Source organism: Nylanderia fulva, unplaced genomic scaffold, assembly GCF_048542155.1.
Source record: "Nylanderia fulva isolate GAGA-0341 unplaced genomic scaffold, ASM4854215v1 Scaffold4, whole genome shotgun sequence".
NCBI classification, from domain to species: domain Eukaryota; kingdom Metazoa; phylum Arthropoda; class Insecta; order Hymenoptera; family Formicidae; genus Nylanderia; species Nylanderia fulva.
Window position 1 is genome coordinate 515,842 of NW_028190476.1, and position 21,905 is coordinate 537,746.

The window sequence follows — 21,905 nt, forward strand, 5'->3', positions numbered from 1 at the left end:
TAATAAATATGATGCTTAGAATAATTTACAAATGAACTAATTAATAATAGTCAAAATTCGAAAGAGTTTTGTGTAATCTGATATTTTAACAAACATATAGATGCTTACAAAATTCTTGATAATTGTCTTCACATTTCATTAATTTTTATACATTCATTTATGATATACTCTATCTCATACGTTCATAATAAATATACATTCGATATAATTATTGATCGATTTTTTATCTAAAGATTGTGTATGTGTAAGATTGAAAAAATACTTTACTCACCAGCACGATGCGTAACGGCAGAATTGTAGTACACACGACATTGATCTGTAAAATACAAATATATTCAAATTGTACATATATACAAAACAATTTTTAAAATATATTTTAAAACATAATTATTACACACTTTCAATTAAATTTATCATTTATGTTTTAAACAGATTTTGAAAAAATTATAAAAATTTGGAAATAAAAATTTTATAAATATATAAATTGTTATATAAAAAATAATAAGTTAATTTATAAATAAAAACTTAGTCCTCATATAAAAAGAACTAAATTATCAATCTTAAACAATTTAAAAAATATATTTACTATGTTATATGTGTAATAATAAAAAATAATAAAAAATAATGTCTAACATAAGATAATCTAATATAAGATATTAATAAAACATTTTTATATAAATTTATAATAATATAATTGAAAAAAGGTGCAAGAAAGATGATTAAACTGTATAAATAAACGTAGGAATTAGCTTAACGAATATAATAATATAATAAAATAATGAATTAAAAAGATATAAATATATTTATTGTTCCGTTCTCCCCAGGTTTTCGCTTCATCTTTTTTTATGCTGCTTTCTGACACTTACATATTATTTATTCGCGAAAACACGATTGTAATCACTAATCAATATAATACGAGCGATAAAACAACACTTTGTACGGCACATGTTAAGTTAAATTAGAAAATAACTGAAAATGATATAGACAAATTACCGAAAAATTGTGATATGAGATACTCGATTTCCAATTACTAATTATCGTTAGTAAATATCAATATTGAAAAGTTAATATAAAACAATTAATTTATAATCTACTTAATCACTTACCGGTTCAAATTATAAATATAGCGCGAAATATCTATTTCGTTAAATACCTACAACCTTTTATGTTCGTTTATCCCGATAATTAAGCTGTATCAGCCATGTCGAACTAATAATTGCTAATTATGACAATCGCATGATCGCGTTTGATATCCTTCAATATTTCTTATGTTCGTTTATCTCGATAATTAAACCATATCAGCCATGTCGGACTAATAATTGCTAATTATGACAATCGCATGATCGCGTTTGCTATCCCTCAATATTTCTCGTGATCGCGTTTCGAAAGATAATACAGGAACGAAACACAAAGCGGATCGCATGTACCTGCCTTCCTGACTTCCTATTCGAGTCACGTCGCACGAATGACAATGACGTGAAGATTGCTGCATATCAATGCACCACGCAAGGAACGAGTGTCAAACACATGATTGTCGATTCTTTCTCTCTCCGTTACAGATTGTTTAATTTTAACACATTATAAAATAAATGCGTATTCTTATTTCTTGAATTTCAAATTAATTTATATTAATAATATTAATAATTATATTAATTATTAATTTATATTAATAAGCAATTTATGTATGTCTTTCACGGTATTTCATTAATTAAATCAATCAATCTTACGATTATGTATCGCGTCTTGATAAACAAATTATACAAATTATACATATTAATCGGCAAAAAGTTTAAAGCACGGAGGTGTAAGATATTAATATGCAAATCCATTAAATATTTAAGCATTAAAGAAATAATTAACATTAGGTGAAAGCACGGTGTAATAAGAATGTTGTATAGCTGTCTATCTCTTATCATTTCGATTCGTACTCGAGCATCTCACGTGAATGAAAGAAATAACAACATGCTTCGTGTATGACTTGTAATGGAATGCGACGTGATGGGGCATTCCATTACAATGAAGGCTCGAAGGCATTGAGAAGAGGAAAAGGACGACGCGAGAGATTGTTATTACTCCGTCAATGTTCGCGCATTAAGTAAGATACATATTATATTTTGTCGTTCGATAAAGTTCTCTCTTCTATCTTGGCAGTCTTTGATATAGTAATTCCAGTTTTCTCGTAAAATTAATTTACCTTACTCGAAATCATTGTTTTATAAACTGCTGTTATCTCAGTACGTTTGCGAATTGTTAAAATTGTTATAATTATTATGTTAAAATTATTTAATTCTTTAAATAATTAAAATTATTAATCATAAAACTTAATTAATTACACAATGTATTCAATGATTGTATATATTTAATAAGAAATAATCGAGTTCCTTCGTACTTTCGGTGATTGTGTATCGATAAATACAGCGGCTATTGATATATCAAATATCAATATTATCCCGCTATTATATGCATGATCATCTTGTTATTCGTAGGACGAGACTCGAACGAGTAGGCAGTACGCGATACAGTTCGTTTGTGTGCAGTCTCCTAAAAATTCTCGAAACGTAAATTTAGCATTTATAATTATTTATAATTATTTATAATTATTTATAATTATAAATTTTTGTATAAATAATATTTATAATTATTTATACTTATTTATAATTTATAATTGTTATTATAATTTATAATTTACCACACGTGTGTTCCGCGAGATTTATTTAATCAAAATCGATAACGATAGGGTACATTATTTGTTAAAATAGTATTGCAACAGGAATTTTGTACGATTATCGAGTATCGAGAGAAGATCATATTTCCATACAAATAATTTCGTGATTTTCGCATTATTCTTTCATCACAATATACATAGTAAAGTGTACATCGCGTAGTTATAATATCAAGAGTGCCGTGTAATAATATAAAGTACCGCGCAAACGTCGTATTCAACTAATTAATGCGCGCGCGATCGTAATTAACAGTTTTCGCGAGTGAGTGCCATAAAGAAACAGCAAAGTATCAACAAGAGAAAAGACGCAAGTCCGGAGCAAACTACGAGGTGAGTTATTCATCTTATTTACTTATTATTTATGAGACTAATTGCTCGTTTATTTCCGCGGTAAAATAATCCATTTTATATTACTGAGAAATATAATGCATGTAAAATATCTTTTCAAGAGAGATTTTTTATTTTGAATATTATTTAAAACGTTTAATAAAATATTTACAATTAATATTTTTTATAGATATAACGGTGCATAAAATATTTGAACATTTTTAAAATTTAGATTATTTAGATTATTTATACAAAAATCAGATTTTTATTGATCATATTTCTCATAATTAAAAATGCAACTTTTTTATTAAATGAGGACAAATAAATTCAATTGAGCGTAATAATTATTCTTTGAAATGTTAATTATTTTAAATATACATATATATATATATATATATATATTGTATATATAAAGTGTATATATATTTAAAAAAAATCAACATTGTGTATACTACAAATACGTTGTTGCACATCATGCAGCGGTGAGTATTAAATTATTTTCTCTATTTTATGTAATTTTAAAATAATGAGAATTTACGAAATTATTTTCAAAAATTATATCAAATATGACATATAATGTATGTATAAAATATTAATAGGAGAGATATATATATATATATATATACAGAGCGAGAGAAAAAATATTATGTCTGAAGCAAACAGAAATAAAGGAAACGCGGATAATTGCAATGAAAATTTTAATAACAAAATAATATAACGCGCATTATGACACTCATGACGTCTTTGTTTCGCCGCTAATTTGCTCGACATTTCCCAAACATTTGGATTGACGAGCGATTCTCTATCCGTTTTCAAGATACACAACCAGAACATTCTCTCGGTGTTTCTTAGAGAACTCCGCCTGGCGCTTTTCACTTCCCTATTTTTGAAAAGAAAACGCTTTATCCTTCTTTCTCGCCGTTTTCCCGTCGTCATCGTGGTGCACTTACTTAGCACGAGCGGCCAATCTACCAAGTAACTGGTCTTTCAGCCGAGTATCTCCGTGGAAAAGCTCAGAGTAGAGGCTGACCCTTCTCGGCAATCGCCGAGCTTAGGCGACCTGTTTCGTTGTACAGTCCGTTGTGTAGTTTTGGTAGAACATACACAACTACGAATTCATTATGTGCTTGAATAAAAATGGTTTCGTCACTATGACTAGTTATATTAATAAGTTCAACTCAATAGTTTGAAAAATAAGTTTTAGCAAATTTAGAATGGAAATAAAATAGAAATTTAATTAATTAAATTTTTTTAAGTCTTATCAAAAGATCGAAGTCTTATAATCGTGTGTGATTATTACTTTTTCCAGCATATAGTTATGTATTGAGTAAAAATAATTTTTTTTGTTATTAATTTTAGTATATTTAAATTATTATTATATACATTTTATATTTATTCGTGTACATTTTATATATCATTTATTTATTATTATTATGTATATTATAAAATGAGGAGAGAAAGAAATGGAAAAGCTAGTCAGAAGTTTGGAAAATTCGTCGAGAATCATTGCAAATGAAGTAGCTGTACATTACTTCGAGTCTATCGACATTACATGTAATGGATCTCGTTTCTTGTCGATGAGAACCAGGTTTGCCGAGACTGTGTCTATAGTTATACTTGATTCGAAGACCAGTTATATTCGCTAGATTGGCCATTTCTGATAAGTTAGTGCCTGCGAACCATCGAGTAGAAATCGCAGGAATTCTGAGGGAAAAGAAGAACGTTTTCTTCCTCGAATGAGCGAGCGCGCCGATAAAATCTTCAGCAATCTTTTCACAGACTTGCGGCAAATTCTCTTTCAACCGTAAAGAAAAACGTACTCTCGATACGCTACGTGATATTTGTCCATATGATGGACATCTAAATTACATATGTAAACTATAGAAAAAGAAATACTGTTAATTTTTTTATTTAATTTCTTTTTGTTTTGGAGAAATATATATAATTATTTTAAATAATTTTAAAGCCGGATTTGCATTTTTAAACGACTAGCACACGTTGGAAACGTGTACCGACGTAAATGTCATGTCACAAAACAATCTTTACCGTAGCTGTCCGCAAATTTAATTATTCTACGTAACGCATGTATTTAAACATGTTGTCGCACATGTGTACCAAATTGTAAATATATTCGTCCAAATTAACAGGCTCCTGCATTGCGTATCTGTGAACCGCGGAAACAAACTTTGCTGTATCTTTACAATGGAGTAAAATTTATTTCTTCGAGAAAACCTCAGAAGAGGGTGACATTCCATTTTAAATATAGCATATACAGCTGCGCGAAATAAAATTCGTTATTCGGCACTCGGTCGAAGTTTTTAAAAAAAAAAAAAAAAAACAATGCCGCTAAAACGCGTAACACAGATATACTAACGTACATTACTTTCTCAAGATGGTAATAAAAACCGCCGCCGTATATTTCCCAGCGCTACTTTTTTTTATCACCCCTGAAAATACATTCGAGAACATAGAATGCCACCACAAGCATTGCTCGAATACTTTGAGTTACGTGACCGCTATAAACTGCAAGTCGGTATACCTATGAAAAACAGACGCATGCTGGCACACTATTTTTATGGCGGACGATATAGTTTCTAGAAATCGTATACGTTTGTCGAATGTGATATTAAACGTTTAAAAATTAGTCACAATTGTTTTCGAATTCATCTGCAATTATTTTCAAAAATTTTATTGCACATTTTATTCGAGTTTATAAGTAGTAAACAATAATAAATCAAACGATAATGCTGTATTTAAATTAGCACGTTTTATAAAGAGAAAATTATTTTCACAATTTTCTTTATCAGTCAATTTATTTTTTTGTTTAATCTAAATTTTATCAGCTTTGATTGTAAGTTAAGTATTAGTATTCATTTAATGATACAATTATACATAAATAAATTTGCAAAATATATTATTGCAAGAAAATAAGATAAAAAGAAAGAACGTCAAGAAGTTAATAAAATAATATACACACGCGCTAAGAAAATTGCGTGCAGTTACGAGAGTCAAGGGAGAAAGAGAGAGAGAAATCTAATTCGGAAGAAACACGCGCATTTCTGAAAAAAAATCTCAGAATTTTATGCTGGCACGTGTGACAGCGGCGCCGGAATACTTGGGACGTTTAATCCTAGTCTGCCATCGTGTTTCATATGGATTAAGTCGCGCTTTATCTCGAGGATGTATAATTCCCATAATCCGGCTAAATTCCTGAGAGAAAAATTTTTCGTATTAAACATTGCCAGCGCGCCGATTCCCTTTTTCTTTTCGCGTCCCTAAAAACGAATCTCGCAAGCGGAAAGAATAGACCAAAAAGCAACGCGAAACTCGACGAAGGAATAATAGAAGTGGCGTGTCAATGAATAATATGCCAATAATTTATCATAAAATATGATTAAAATTCTGTTTTATGAATTTTTTAAAACTGTACTCTTCAAATTGAGATTTTTTACACTGTTATAGGTAAAATTATTACGTAACGCTTTGATCCATCTGCATCCTCTTTTTCGATACTTATATCGTGTCGTGAGAATCTCATTTTTTCACGTATGGCGATATTATGCGTATCTCTTTCCATTTTCGAATTGCATCACGATTTAAGAAAACTTGCAAATAGATACAGATTTCAACAAAATTTTAAGAGAAAAAAGGAAAAGTAGATACATAAATTAGTAAAACTCTCTCATCTCACAATGTAGAATTAAAAATTATTCTTAATTAGACCTAAACATCTTTATTGATAATTTTGACAAATTGAAAAAGCTTTATTGATAATTTTGACAAATTTAATGTAAAGTCAAAACATTGAACATAAATTTGTAACGATTCGACAAATTGAGGAAATTACCTCAGATTATTAGAGACTGTTATATAGCCATCATTTTGGAATAAATATTAATTATTAACACTCAAATAAAACACTTAGAGATTTAGAGTTCTAAGTTTTTTCTCCTAAGGAGAAAAATATGTATGCAATAAATGTCAATTATACTTCTGGAAAGAAAAAATAAGACTGATGTTGGAGTGTACACATTCGACTTTACATTTTTCATAGATTCTAACTTTTTTATGGAACAAGACTTAATGATTTTATTGTTACATTTGGATATATATATATATATATATATATATATATATATATATATATACAGGGTTTGTCCGGAAAGTAATGCGTCGCATTTTTTTAAAAAAGAATTTATTGATCGCATAGGTAAAACAACTTAAAATTGTTCGAAGTATGACCCTTCTGCGTCAATACATTTTTGCCAACGCGATTTCCATGCGTCATAAGATTTCTGGAACTCCTTGACTGGGATGCTGTTCAGGGAGGCCGTCGAAGTAGCTTGTACGCACTCTGCCTCTTTGACTCCGGATCGTACTGAAAGACCCATGACTCATCCCCAGTGATAACGTTGTTCAGGAAATTGGGATTATCTGCACAGAGTTGCTTGAGTTCTTCACAAACTTCCACTCGGTGTTGCTTTTGCGCATCGGTCAACACTCTGGGCACAAGTTTTGCGCAAATCTTCCGCATGGCCAAGTCTTCCGATACAATCTCGTGAACAATCGTTTTCGGCAAGTTCAATAATTCCGACATTAAGCGAACATTCATTCGACGGTCTGAATTCAATAATTGGCGCACACGAGTCACATTGTCGTCCGTTCGCGATGTTGACGGGCGTCCTGCGCGGGCCTCGTCGGCGACCTCCTTCCGACCTTCTCTAAACATCTTGTGCCATCTGTTTGACTGCGATTTGGAAAGGCAATCGTCCCCGAAAACTTTCTTGAGCATTTCAAAAGTTTCCAGCGGCGTCTTGTCCAGCTTCACGCAAAACTTTATCGCATAGCGTTGCTCTATCGTTCTCTCCATCACAAGTTCGACGCGACCACTAAGCAGAGGTTCACAGAATAAGCCGTCCTAACCCTCCAAGCGCATGGAAACAATTGAGCGACCTACTGTTGGAAAGCTAAGGGTACCCCCCTTCCTCCCCAACCGGTCCCATCGCTCTGCGATGTATAGTCGCGTCACAAAAAAATGCGACGCATTACTTTCCGGACAAACCCTGTATATATATACAAGCAAGAAGAAAAAACCGATCTCGAGACATTAATTCAGTTGTGCTCTTTTAAAATTAATTGTTGAAATGTGCAACTCTCGCCAATTGAAAGTTATTCTTCAGCTATTTCATTTACATTTGGCTTACGGAGATAAGGGAACGACATATCGGTTCTCATTCTCTCTATTTCTCCCTTTCCCCATCGTCTTGATACACCACTTAAGCCAAGGAACCAATCTACTGAGCAACTGGTTCTTCAAGCAAGTATCACTGGAGGGATCTGAGAAAAGCTAACTTCTCTCTGCAATGAGAAAGCTTAGGCGTGCTGCCGATCTGTCTCGTTCTATCCTTCTATTTCTATTTCTCTTTCCCCCTATGCTTCTCCCTCTCCCACTCTCTCTCACTCACTCTCTGAAATGTTCATTTTATTTCGAATTGTTGGATTTTGGATTGTGACTACATGCTACATCTTTAAATCCATGAAGTAAAGGTAGAAAAACGATGAAGGAAAAATAGAAAATATATTCGCTTCGCGATCTTAAACAAATATAAAAATGTGATCTGTTTTTCCGATTATTAAATATTTAGTCTTAATTGCCGCCAAAATCGTTTTCCAATGAAAATTTAATATCGCATGACACATCAATTAAATTGAATACACATTTAACCTAAATATATAATTAATATTTTGATTCCCATAACGAGGGAATAAATTAAATCTTAATAACTGTCATCATTTTAATGATAGTTGTTAAAAGCTTTAGATTAATCTCAGCTTTTGATATAACTAATACTATTATAAATGCGGATTTATGTAGAGCATATATATGTATATAAAAAACATTAACATCAATAATAAACATTCAACATCAATAATAAAAAGCGAAGGTAGATACAATCAACGATCAACGAAAATAATGGTTGAAAATGTTTAGATATTTTTTATTTTGCAAGACAAATATACATTTGCAAGTAATCCTACAATTCTATTAACAAAGTTATTAAAATTTCAGATATTCCTATCAATAAATATTGCATAAGATAACATAATAAATAAATGCATTATCTAAAAGTAAGAATTGCTTTCATTTGCCTTTAACAATTATCTATTACTGTTACAAAACAAGTGCTCAATTTTATTAGAATAAAAAAATTATTTTTTCGAATTTTTGTTTTTTTTAAATTTATTTTGTGTCGCTGAAATTTATACAACTTTTTTTACTTCAAATATTATATATACTATTAAAAAATGAATGTTACAGAATTGATTATTTTCTATATTGGTATTCGATTTAAAAGCTAACTGAAAGAAATTGTAGTCATTAATTATCATTTGTATTCGATTTTAAAATTAACTAAAACGAGCAAAAAGTAATATGTATAAAAGACTATAAATTTCTGTCAAATTTAAATCTAAAAACAATTAATGATATACATATATTTACAATTTTTGTAAAACATTCATAATTAAATTTCACTGAAAGCGTATAACATTGCATTATTTCTAATATAAAATACAAAAGTTGTCTAAAATCGTTAATAATTAACTTTTGAAAATAGCAACAATTCAATGAAACAGTTCGATTAAAATAGATCATTCAAACAATTTACTTGATTTGAGGGTATGTTATCAATATATTATTTTTCAAGCTTTTAGTTTTCTATATAAGCGCAAAAGCAAATTTAAGAAGATAGAATCTCTTTCGTGCCGGGTTGCTTAATATTTTAATAAACTTCTTCTATTATGTTGCATCAAGAACTGGGTAAATGCTGGCTAAATTAAACACGTTTAGTGGTTCTTCCGCTTCTGTTAATATCAGTTATATGAAAAGGGAGTATACGATTAAATCGAGAAACTATGCGAAGAAGGATATATTAAACAAAGCAATTTTCTCGCGCTTAACCATGCGATTAATATTAATAAATACAATACTTTTTATGTCAAAATCTTACTTGTTAAAAATGCGCTGGATTAAATTAATTAAGTGTTTTATGTAATTGATCGCTGGCGAAGTTAGAGCTTTTATGCTCGATATAGTATCTCGCATAATCAAGTTTCACTGCGAAACAATGAGAGAAACCAGATCGGCTTTCGTTTATGTCCGTTATGTCCGTACTTCGCATTTCGATGAACCATCACGTCGCACGTTTAATTAATCCGATTACAAGCGAAGTTATTCTCGATATTCTCGCTTGCAACTTGGTCGTCGCGTTAATCTGAATCGCGAACTTTAATAAATTACAATTCCGTCGCGCCAACATCTTAAGTCCGTCCGATTGAGAAGATTAGTACAGATATTTTGAAATGCGATAAATGACTTTCAAATCGGTCAGAGGGTCAATACACGTGAAATAGATTTTACTATTTAAGTTGTCAATTACACTATAGAAAATAAATATAATAAAGATACTTTAATTATAAAAATTATTATGAAAAAAAGATATATCTTAATATTTAATTCTAATCTTAATATATATATATATATATATATATATATATATATATATATATATGTATATCCTTTTAATCCCGCATTACAATTCAAAGCGATGTTTAACTTTCTGAAGCATATCTATGAAATTTTAAAGTAATGCTGCGAACGCATTTCAACATCATCAGAATTTTTTGACGATTCTACAAAAAAACCGGCACATAATATATATATTCTCTGCAATTTGTCTACGATATATATAACCGCGGAATCCATCTCATCGTCCTCGTGAGGAGATCATTCGCGTTAAACGACGGTATTTGTCGTACGAATCTTTTTATTCATGCGATTAACTCTCGCGAGACTCGAGAATGGCGACGAAAGAGGGTTGTCTTTCCATTCTTCTTTCGCTCACGTGAATGAGAAGAATAATATAAACGTGTAATAGGATAATCTGAAACAGGTGGTACTTGTAGATAATACAGACAATATTAATCCTCTACTATCAGAGCTTTCGATAAAAATATATACGCGTGATAGATATATTTTTATTAAAATTGATTTAAAACTTGTTAGGATAGGTGTTAATTTGCAAAAAAAATAGAACGAGATTTATATTTCTGATCTTCCAATTCTTATCGCACACTCACCGATTTGTTTTTAATAAATTTGAAATAGAGATATCTTTCCTTAATAAAAATACATCAATACGTTTCTCATACAAACTTGTACATCGATATTACCATAAAATAACTGTATAATAATGTTATGGAAGATGAGCTCGTAGTTGGACGAATAAATTCCCTGGCTACGTGATCGTCTTGCCAATGTCGCGATCAATAGCTCGTTGCGACTACGTGCGGTTTTCGACTCCGTTCCATTGTAACGACGATGCCCAACCGAGGACGAATAACATACCACTGATTAACGCGCTCATGCCTTGTTGAGCGGAATACGCAGAGTAAATGAGAAAAGAGAAACTATAACGATAGGGCGAACAGATCTTGTTTAGAAAAGGGAGATAAATTTGCAGAAAGTGATTTTTGATATATTGTATATTTAAGTCTCATATGGATTTCACGTTTTAGCATGAAAAAGATTACATTATTTCTATTCTTGCTACAATTTATTATTATTATGCAGTACGTGTGGAAATTTATTAATTTTAATTATTTAATATTTGTTTTTTATCTTTAATTTTGATATATTTATATTTTATATAATAATTATTATTATAAATGATTGTCACTATTAATTGATTCCTTATTAATTCTACTAATCGCGTTTATTCAGTATTTTTTTTTTACGTCAGTACGTGACTATTTCGCGAAGAACCGCGTTTATAATCTCTTCGTTAAAGTTCCACTCACGAAAACGGCGACTCATTTTCAACGTCAACGTTACATTACGCGTCTGATTTTTCTTGGAAATCCTATATTAACTTATGGTCGAATCTGTCATAAAGTTAATGCACGATGATATTAAAGTGTAGTTTTACGTAGAAAAAATATATTTGATATATTTTACTAATATGAATTTATACGATAAATAACATTGATTCAGTAAATAAAATAAAAGCAATTGGCAAAAAAATGATAAAATGATTGCTGAATATTTTTCTTCGAATATAAATAGATAACTGCATGATATTCAACGATATTTTTGGTATTTTTTATGTAAGGTACATATTATTGAGAAAAAGAAGAAACGAGCGTCAATAATATATTTTTAAATTATTGAAATTATCAGAACAAAGTTCTTAGTTTTCACACTTTTTCATACTATTTTTTAAATAAGCCTTACTTTATCAATACAGTTTTATAAAGTTCAATTCTAAAATTCTCACAGCAGTTTTAATTAGTCTAGAGATTTCCATCTTTCATTATTCGCATCGCAGTATGTTATCCAGTTTAATATAGTATCCCACGTATATAATGTGTATGGTATATGCATTGAGAGAGGCAAGATATTATGCGCGTAAATACGTATATGCCTATAAATGTGTCATCACTGTATGAGAATGAGATCTTGTTGTGACTCGTTGATTTTCCATTTTAATCGACGAGATACACTGGAGTGCTTCTACGAATTACAAACTACGCGATACGATAGCTGAAACTTTATTATTTCGATGTACTACACATATAATAAAAAACAATTACTTTTGACAATTTTTTGAAAGTAAATTCTTACGTCATTTTCTTTACTCAACAGGTTATTCCAAAAATCTATCGTTTAATTTACTGCAAATAGATTAAGAAACTATGGTTGTTTAAAATAGTATAAAAATAAATCCAATTTATTTCGCCAATTTCTCCGTGCGATTTGCTCGCATACACGAGGGAACATTCGGCGAGTTCAGTAGCTTCAGCAAATTGTTATTACTATCGTTCAAGTTTTCCAAATCGCAATGGCAAAGCCCCGCAGGCGAACACCGACGATTCTCCGTGGCCCACTAATGGCACTCCTGCGGAAACTGCGGCCAACATGATTCTGCGCGATAAAATGCACGGAAAGCCGGCGGCGAGAGCGAGTACGCACACTGTACCGAGTTCGAAGAGCTATGAGATGTAGAATGGATATTTTGACTTCTTATCTGCGAATATAAAATAATGGTATTCGCGAATCAAACGTATGGATCGCGCAAAAAAACATGCAAATATTTATAGGAGACGCGGTGCAAGAGAAAATTATTTATTTACGAGATTAATAATGAATTGAACAAAAAAAATTTTTTTTTTTACATTACTACACTGAAAAAAATATTTGTGTAAAATTACATGATTATGCTGGATTTTTTTTGACCCAATATTGCTACTCATATGAAAGATTACAGATTGTATATAATTTCATATAGAAAAAAAAACATTTTCAAGATTAAAAATATTCCACTGAACATGGAATTACACATAGAAAATGCTGGTAATGTATAAATACTATAAAATAATGTTATAAATAAAATGGATAAACTTTTTACTTAAAAAAATATGGAAAAAAATCACAGTGATAATTAAGTAATTTTTCCAGTTTTGAACAAGTAATTCCATGTAAAAGTACATAGATTTTTTTCAATGTACGGAAAAATTAATAGAAAAATTATTCACTCGTGTGTAGAATATTTATTGCACGGTATGTGCTTATGATCGATTTTAATTGATGCTTCTATTCTTAACATAATCAGTGCACTTAACGCAAAATTAAGGTAGCGATGCAATTGCGAACAATTGCAAAGCGCAGCATGACGTTCTCCCAATTTGATACTCGTTGTATTACACGTAATCATCGCATATAACGGTGAGCTCGTATTCAAAGCCACCAACAGAGCCGTGATATCGCATTTGCATGGCACGAATGGCAAATACCAAGGAGGTGAACGAAAAGATCCCTATTATCAACGCGTAAGCGTTATTATACTAGAAATCGTGCATATGTTTATCTCTTATGTTAATACATACATTTAAATTTCGTTACACTAACTAGAACGTTTTTTTTTTTTTTTTTTTTAATAAATTATGATCAATTTTTTAAATGCTCATTACGTGATTTTCCAAAAGTTTATATGTTATCGTGATCGTATTGCTTTTGACAGTTAACTCGAATATCAAAAGTACCTCTTCTTACAATACTTGCTCGTTTCTCCTTTGTCTCCTAAAAGCACACAATTTTGGCGCAAGGTGTCACAATTCCTAGGCGACGTAAATTATGATCGCACGACAAACTTAGCGGGGCCCGGTTAGGACGGCACTTTGCGGCCCGCTAATAGCACTTTTAGGGAAACCACGGCGACGATTTTGCGCGATAAAATATGCTCGCGTGGCGAAACGATCGACCGCCCATTCGTTCGGGTGGTGCAACAGAGATTCGGAGGAGCTTATATATCTCTCTCTTTATCTTTCTCCCTATCTACTCTATCTCTTGTATATACTCTCGCAGATTTCAACGGTTTCACAAATGCGCGCAATTCACTCAAAGAGCTTATACTACGTTGCACTCGAGATAATGCGCATCTGTGCGATGAGCAAAGATACGTAATTAGAATATAACTGCGATAATGGATAAAAGAAGAATTAATTGCAGTATCTACGGCGCTCTTCCAAAAATGTTTCAAAATTTTATTAATATAGATACGTCAAAGTATATGCAAAAATAATTATTTTATGAAGCACAAGCTCACATTTCTATCATAAAATTATTATGATAAAGATCCTACATTCATGTTATAATTATATATTAAAAGAGATCTCAAAAGTAGCTGATTAAGAGATAACGATATATTGTTATTTTAAATATTTTCCCCTGCGGAGACAGTTTTAAAAATTTGCAGACAATTTCGCAAAGTTTTAAAATCACTTTAGAGAAAGGAAATTTGATTAGTGCGCGATTAGACAGGCGATGTTTGTATGTAATACCGGCATTCCAACTGGATCGGATTGTATCATCAGCATTCGATCGGCACAAACGATTGCGCGGGATACATTAGATCGTAGCTATTCACTTCCGCCCGCATTTTGATGCCATCCGCCGGCGGATCCGAGATCGGCTGCGATGCAGCCTCATTAAATTCTATTGGCACCGTAGCGCTCGAATTTTCATCTGACTGCTGTAGGGCCGAACTCGACGCGCAAAATTAGCCGCATTACATTGATCAGTCATACTACTATTTTGATAGTTGAATAGCTGGATAGACTAGACTAACAAAACTCAAACATTGATAGTACAATGCGTCACGAATAACACGAAATATGTATCGTTGCTGTGCCAATCAGCTGCTTCAGCACTATATAGTTCTCGACTTGATAACTACCTGCGAGTTTCAAATAGAAATTGCCTATGATAATAGATTAAATGTATATACCATTTTCTAAAATATGAATAAATTATTTTATAATTATAAAAATTTATAATTTAAATGCACGTGTAAAGTAATATAATTTTTATATGCTGTATAAAATAATTTCGTGAGATAATATTCGTGAAATAAATCTCGTAGAGAGATTATAATTTATATTATATTTATATTAGATTTACTAATTTAATTAAGATAAAATACTCGCACGTTTTGTATTCATAGATTTAATATTTTGACCATATCAATTTATAACTCTCAGAGAACTCTGATTAATTTTCTCGAAACTACTCTGGAGAAACTACTCCGGTCACGGAAAATCTGTCTCTCTTACGAAGCAGAGTCACGATTGCTATCGCAATCTAACCCCGATTTTACGGTACATTGAAAGCAAGGTAAGGACGAAATGCTGCCTTGGAAAGCAAAGAACATACGCACGGGAGAGCACAGAGAATGAGAGGGAACGGATCTCTATATTCGTTTCATCAAAGAGTCGACGTACAGACGGCACGGTAACCTAGCGCCAGCTGATTGTGCTGAGAGCGTTAGACAGTACGCGTCGCGAAAGGAGATACCGGAAGGCAGGTCGGAAGATAGATAGGTCGGAAGGCAGAGAGACGGAACGTCAATAGAGCGCGAAGGGACAGCCCCATTGGTCGGTACCAGGGCACCGTATTTCCTTTACCGGAGGAAGCGCTCTCGCTGATAGTACGCGTGTGTCCAGAAAGGGAGGGAGAAGGCCAGGGGTAATTAGAATTTCCCTAATGTACGCGATACGTCAAAATCCACGAATATATACGAGCGACCGGCGTATACGTTGCCATAAATCCGTGCGCTGGCAGGCAGTGAACTGGCGTCAATGGTGCTTCGACGATGGCCAAGTGGAGAGAGAGAGAGAGAGAGAGAGAGAGAGGAAAGGGTGAGTTTGCACGCGCGTGACCACGTGTTTGTACAGGGGTTGATAACGATGTGTGTGTGTGTGTGTGTGTGCATGAGGGAATATGCATATAAATCTATGTGCTGTAAAGGACGTCTCTCTTTGACGGTTGGAATTTCAATCATCTTGATTATCAAAGCTCTACAAAAATAATTCGTGTAGGTAATATATATATATATAAGTATTATTATCATCTAAAAATAATAGTTTCTTTTAAAACAAAATTTAGTATATAAAAAGGCCAACTAATCGAGCATTATTAGATGATATAAACTAAGTATTTATTCTATATAAGATATTCTATATAAGATATATTGGAAAAACTAGCAAACATGTAATAATAATAAAAAAACACACAAGAGAAACAGATCGTTAAAATCCTATGAATATGACAACAATAATTTCTCGCATACTAACGTTGAAATCTATGGGATCGGCCAAACATCTCGATAGAGCGATCAATCCGTAAGAAATATACTGACGTTTTGTAATTTGACTTAATGCACTAATTCGGCGATAAAATTGCGACTTACAATCACTTATGATCATCTACTTTTAATTCCTATACTGAAGAAAACCGCGTGCGGTCGAAACGTTTGTACTGTATTATCTTATATAGAATAAATACTTGGTTTACATCGATTAGTTGGCCTTTTTATATACTAAATTTTGTTTTAATCAATAGACGAGCACGTTTTTAATAGTTTCTTTTAATTTGATGGAAGACAAAAATTAAAAATAATTCAGACAAAAGTAAGAAGAGAAAGAAGATACCACTTGGAACAAAAAAATTTGACAAATGATTTTTTTTTTCTGAAAAGAAAAAGTGACTCAGGTTTCTCTCAACTTTACTAGATTTGTTTTAACTTCAGAACAGGGGATTAGAGCTTGAAGAATTCCCATTCGGATGCTATACGCGTGTAGGCAAGCGTGTCGAGGTCGAAAAGATATATAATGATATTCGGGAGCAGTTTTGAAAAGTAAGCAAAAAAGTAACTGCCTTAGGATGTGCGTTATCCAAGGAATTTCAAATGGAGCCTTAATATATCTCATATTGAAGAATAAAATTCTAAAGAAAATCGGGGATAAATGTATCTAAAAAAAAAAGATTTTTATTATCTATTAATGTATATTTTATAAAGATGAACAATTTGATTTATTACGTATAATTAGAGATAAATATAATGAAAAGTATTTTTAATCTAATATATATGGTAACTGGAATTTTAAATATATATTAATCAATACTCTTTCGCGCTAGGCATATTCTAGTAATAAAAAATCGTTCGCAAAGAGAGCAACTATTAATAAAACGCATCGAATGATTGTCGAGGTCCTAATACAATAAGTATGGTCAATTGCGGGCGCGCAAACTTCGTGCTTAGTCTGTAGCATTGAATATATGCATATTCAGGACTTGTTATGTAGGGGCGATATGGCCGCGGGCCGGTCGCGGCGGGCCACGCCGGAGATACCGAGGGATAGCTGGTGACGGACTGCCGGACATCCGACCTGTTACCCCTCGAGCCCCGCTGCCACCTGCCTGTCTGCGCATTAGCTCTCTCTCTCTCTCTCGCTTTCTATCTACTCCCCTTGATCCGCAATTTCCCACCCCTCGTGCGCGACCGAAATTCACCGTAACGTTACACGACACGACGGACTGCTTCTCTCCTCTTCGCTCTTCATCTCCAATTCGGCTGCGATCAGCTCGGGCGAATCCGCTGGATCCGTCTGCCGACCATCGCATTTCCCTCTCCTCTCTTTCCCTCCCGCTTTACGCCTGGTGGCATAGAGACGTCGGTTGTGGAAGTGGTAGGCATTGATACCGTTGTAAGTAGCGGTGCGGGTATAAGGGTGCGCGTGATGCGATAGGGTTGCTTGGCTAATGCGGACTCTGCGATGTAGGCAATGCTCGATTCGCGTGATTAATGCGTTCTCGTCGGAGCGACGCGACGTTACGTAAACGCGAAATCGCGAACAAAATGCGGGAGGTGAAAGAAGTTTCATTCTCGCGGATTTCAGAGTTTCCGAACTCAAGTCCAAATTAAAGGCGTTAATCCGTCAATTCACTCGCACATTCGTAATTATTTCAGAAACTTTATCAAATTCCATTATTTTAAAACATATTTTAATTAATATTTTCATTTTTTTTTTGTTAATATTTAATTTTTATTTCTACAATGTTTCTTTATAATTAATATTTTTGTATAAAAAATTCTAGCTATCAAATCTCAATCTTTTTAATAACTACATCTTAAATGTTTCTAATGTAATTATCATTCTTGTATCAATATTATGATAATGCATATATATCTACGTACGATGCGACATTATAGGATTAGAATTAATGCTCGTTTTTCGTATGAATACAAATCGGAATGAAAATACAATTTATCGAAACATAACGAGCAGAAAACCGTTCCTGTAATAAAACAATATTTGCAGATGAAATCGGGAAGTCGGAAAACAGCAATTCAATCACTTTCTGAATACATGGTAGTAGAATTCTGACACAATTGGATCAATAGTCTCATTATTTTATCTCCACGATTCGATTCCTATAGACAATACTCGACGCGAGCCTCGAATAATGAGATAAATTCAATCGATTCAGTTTGCCCGCCTCCAGCAATGCGATCAGCATTCTTCTCATACTTCTTTATCTCTCAAAGGAGAAATCTCCTAATTAACACGCTTCAACGACATTCATAGAAGATTCGTCATTATTGCGTATTTTAAAAAATACATGTCTTTGAGCATGGCTGTGTACATGGCTTGTAAATACGCGTATTCATAAAATAAACTGTTAACAAAGAAATTTTATGATGGAATTAATACGTATTTTCTTCATAATCTGTTTGTCTCCTTTTATTTACCTCTAAAGGTATATATATATATTTCTCTTATAATCAAACTAAACTCTAATGTGATATTCGCGTCTGACATTAGTATAAGAGTATCAGACAATCACATTTAGAAAAAAATATGAACAATTGTCATTTTCAACTTTAGCATTTGTTATATGTAATAGTTTTAATATAACGATCATTTAATTAGACAGACGAAAATGTCCAGCAAATTTGCATCATCTCGTCACTGATCGATTTATCATAGCAATAACTTACAACGTGCAAAAATACATTGATCGGCAGATTTCGGAGATATATTTGTTGTCAAATGATTAATAAAACCCACTTGCATGTGTTACTATAATTTCTAAAATTTCAATACGTATTTTAATTTTTTTTCTTATTTCATAAAATGAATAGCAACGAGGAATTAACATGCAAATTGCACAGTGTACAGATAAGCATTGCCAATTCAATTGCTAATGTGATTTTTTAAATAAGCGAAGCAAGCAAACACACGTACACACGTAGACACATACTAAAGAATAAATTACTCGAGTAAAGAATCGCAAATAATTTTATTCGCGATAGAAAATGTTGCTGAAACAAATCTATAAATGTTAAATCAATCAAGACTTTCAATTTAAGCGTATTAAATGCGTATAGCAAACCCCATATGCGCATATTATATATATATATACATTTAAAATAATTTGTAATATTTAAATGAGTAAATAAATACGTGCGGTTCAATTACTTATCGAATTTTGATCCACTTAATAGCACGCGTAAATTGAGCTTTATTGCTGCCCAAATTTTCATTCGGCAATGTGAGGACATCTATACAGCGCGTTGAATTAACTGCAAATACGTGAACATTAATCATAAAGCCGAAGTCAATCAGTGACGGTGGCGTATTATAATTTATGGGGTAGAATAGAGCGCAGCACACTTGTTATAACCGTCGGACACATATCGCCGAACGTGCAGAATGAAAATTCCACTCGCGAATAAATGGGACAGCCAATCCCACAAATTGTAGTTTAATTTCTAGTAATCTGCCGGCGACCATCGCGATAGATGCATCGCAAAGTGTAAATAGCTAGGATATTCTGTAATAAAAATAATTCAAACCGATAGAAGATAAATTAGTTAATAAAAAATTAATATAGCTTTGAACAAGTCAAGAAATTTTCTATTAACAGATCGATCTCTTCGATCGATTGGCATTTCATCAAAGACAAATATCGCGAGAGCTACGATCGAAACCGAGCACCATTGAAACGTATCAACCGCGTACGTTTTCGATCGTCTCACGTTGACGCGAGAATGCACGCGCGAAGAAGCTTGCCAAAATAAATTTCACGCGCTACGGGAATTGACTCTGTACGAGGTGAGAAGAGCCGCGGGCCGTGGGAGGGCAAAGGGTTGAAACTCTCATCCGAGGCGCGTGAAATCCTGCGGAATCTCTGAGAAGCGTTGAAGATGTCAAGCACGTAGCTCGCTTCCTGATCATCGCACCGAGGAAGGCGTTCGCTCGCTCAGTCGCGCAGGGGTTGCACGATGGGATGTTCGTGATATACGAGGAATAGCACGGCGGGATCGCGTTATGGTTATCAAGAAAGTATTCCTTCGGGTTTGTGGAGCGCAATAACTCAGAGCGCGCGATAAAAGCCACTTGACTCTGCGACTCGAATTCACGACCTCGCCTTTTAGAACTGTCTCCACGGTGGAGATGTGCAATTTTATATATAGGAGGAACCAGATATCAAATATAATTACCTTGATAAATTGAGTAATGTACGCATCTCTGTATACACGATGTGTGAGTGATGTTTGTATCATGTATATCACATTATTATGAAATTTAAAAAAAGCGTAATGTAAAAAGAACGCGCTTTTAAAAGTCCGTAATATTATCGCGAGCTTGCTGCTTGTCTTTCTTTGACTAGAGCGCGGGGAGAAGTACCGGTTATTAATAAAAGCGGTCTGTGAGTTCAGACGCATTCGAAATTCGTTGCTTTGCTGTAAGCGCTGCTGTTAATCGTTTTTGCAGACCTATGTTAGCTAGATTTTCCGCGCGATTTTCAGCGTATCGCGTTTGCACGCCGAGGCAAAAATCCAATTTACACAAGCTCCGGCACAAAGGATCCGCGTATAGAAAGATCTGTAAGATCGCGTCGCGGCAGTCGTTTTCATTCTTTTTTAAATGGATTAAGAAAAATGGATAATTGCAGCGTTCTTAAAAACCGCGCGGTGTAAAACGGTAGTATAAAAAGATCGAACATTAATACGGAAATCGAGATTTGCAAACTATGCAACCACGACGGAAGGGCACATTGATTACTCCGCAACGTTGCGTTCCGGCCGCAGGCCAGGGGATAACGTTCCAATGAATAAAGTTAACCAATAAAGCATCAAATGCCGTTTCGCGAGAGCAAAGCCGCGAATGTACCGTCGAGCCATCTCCCTCTCTCTCTCTCTCTCTCTCTTTAGTTTGTTACTCCCGACTAAAATTATTCCGCCGAACACCGACGCTTTAATCGGCCAGGAAGATCGAAGATAGAAGAACGAAACTTTCGGCAAACTTTAATTCGGGAGGTAATTTGCAAATCTTCGTACGACATTAGCGCGGACATTTTCTCCTTCTCTCTCTCTCTGTCTCACTTACTTAAAAACTGATCGACTAGTAAACTACTATCTATGTAATATATTTAATATATATGAAATAATGA

At 33.1% G+C, this 21,905-nt stretch overlaps 2 protein-coding genes across 5 annotated transcripts in view; one reads left to right on the forward strand and one right to left on the reverse strand.

The window, feature by feature from the left end:
* Positions 1-21,905, reverse strand: part of DIP-lambda (Dpr-interacting protein lambda) — a 205,733-nt gene that overhangs the window by 105,366 nt on the left and 78,462 nt on the right. For 2 of the 3 annotated variants that reach the window (XM_029320710.2, XM_029320709.2), the window contains one exon: positions 272-316. The gene's annotated coding sequence lies outside the window, so the exon portion shown is untranslated. Of the gene's footprint in view, positions 1-271; positions 317-14,159; positions 14,176-21,905 lie in introns of those variants that run through there. The other variant, XM_085485968.1, reaches the window with a different exon arrangement.
* Positions 2,487-21,905, forward strand: part of LOC114944687 (luciferin 4-monooxygenase) — a 103,047-nt gene continuing 83,628 nt past the window's right edge. The window contains exons 1-2 of one of the 2 annotated variants that reach the window (XM_029320705.2): positions 2,487-2,558; positions 2,760-3,052. The gene's annotated coding sequence lies outside the window, so the exon portion shown is untranslated. Of the gene's footprint in view, positions 2,559-2,633; positions 3,053-21,905 lie in introns of those variants that run through there. The other variant, XM_029320706.2, reaches the window with a different exon arrangement.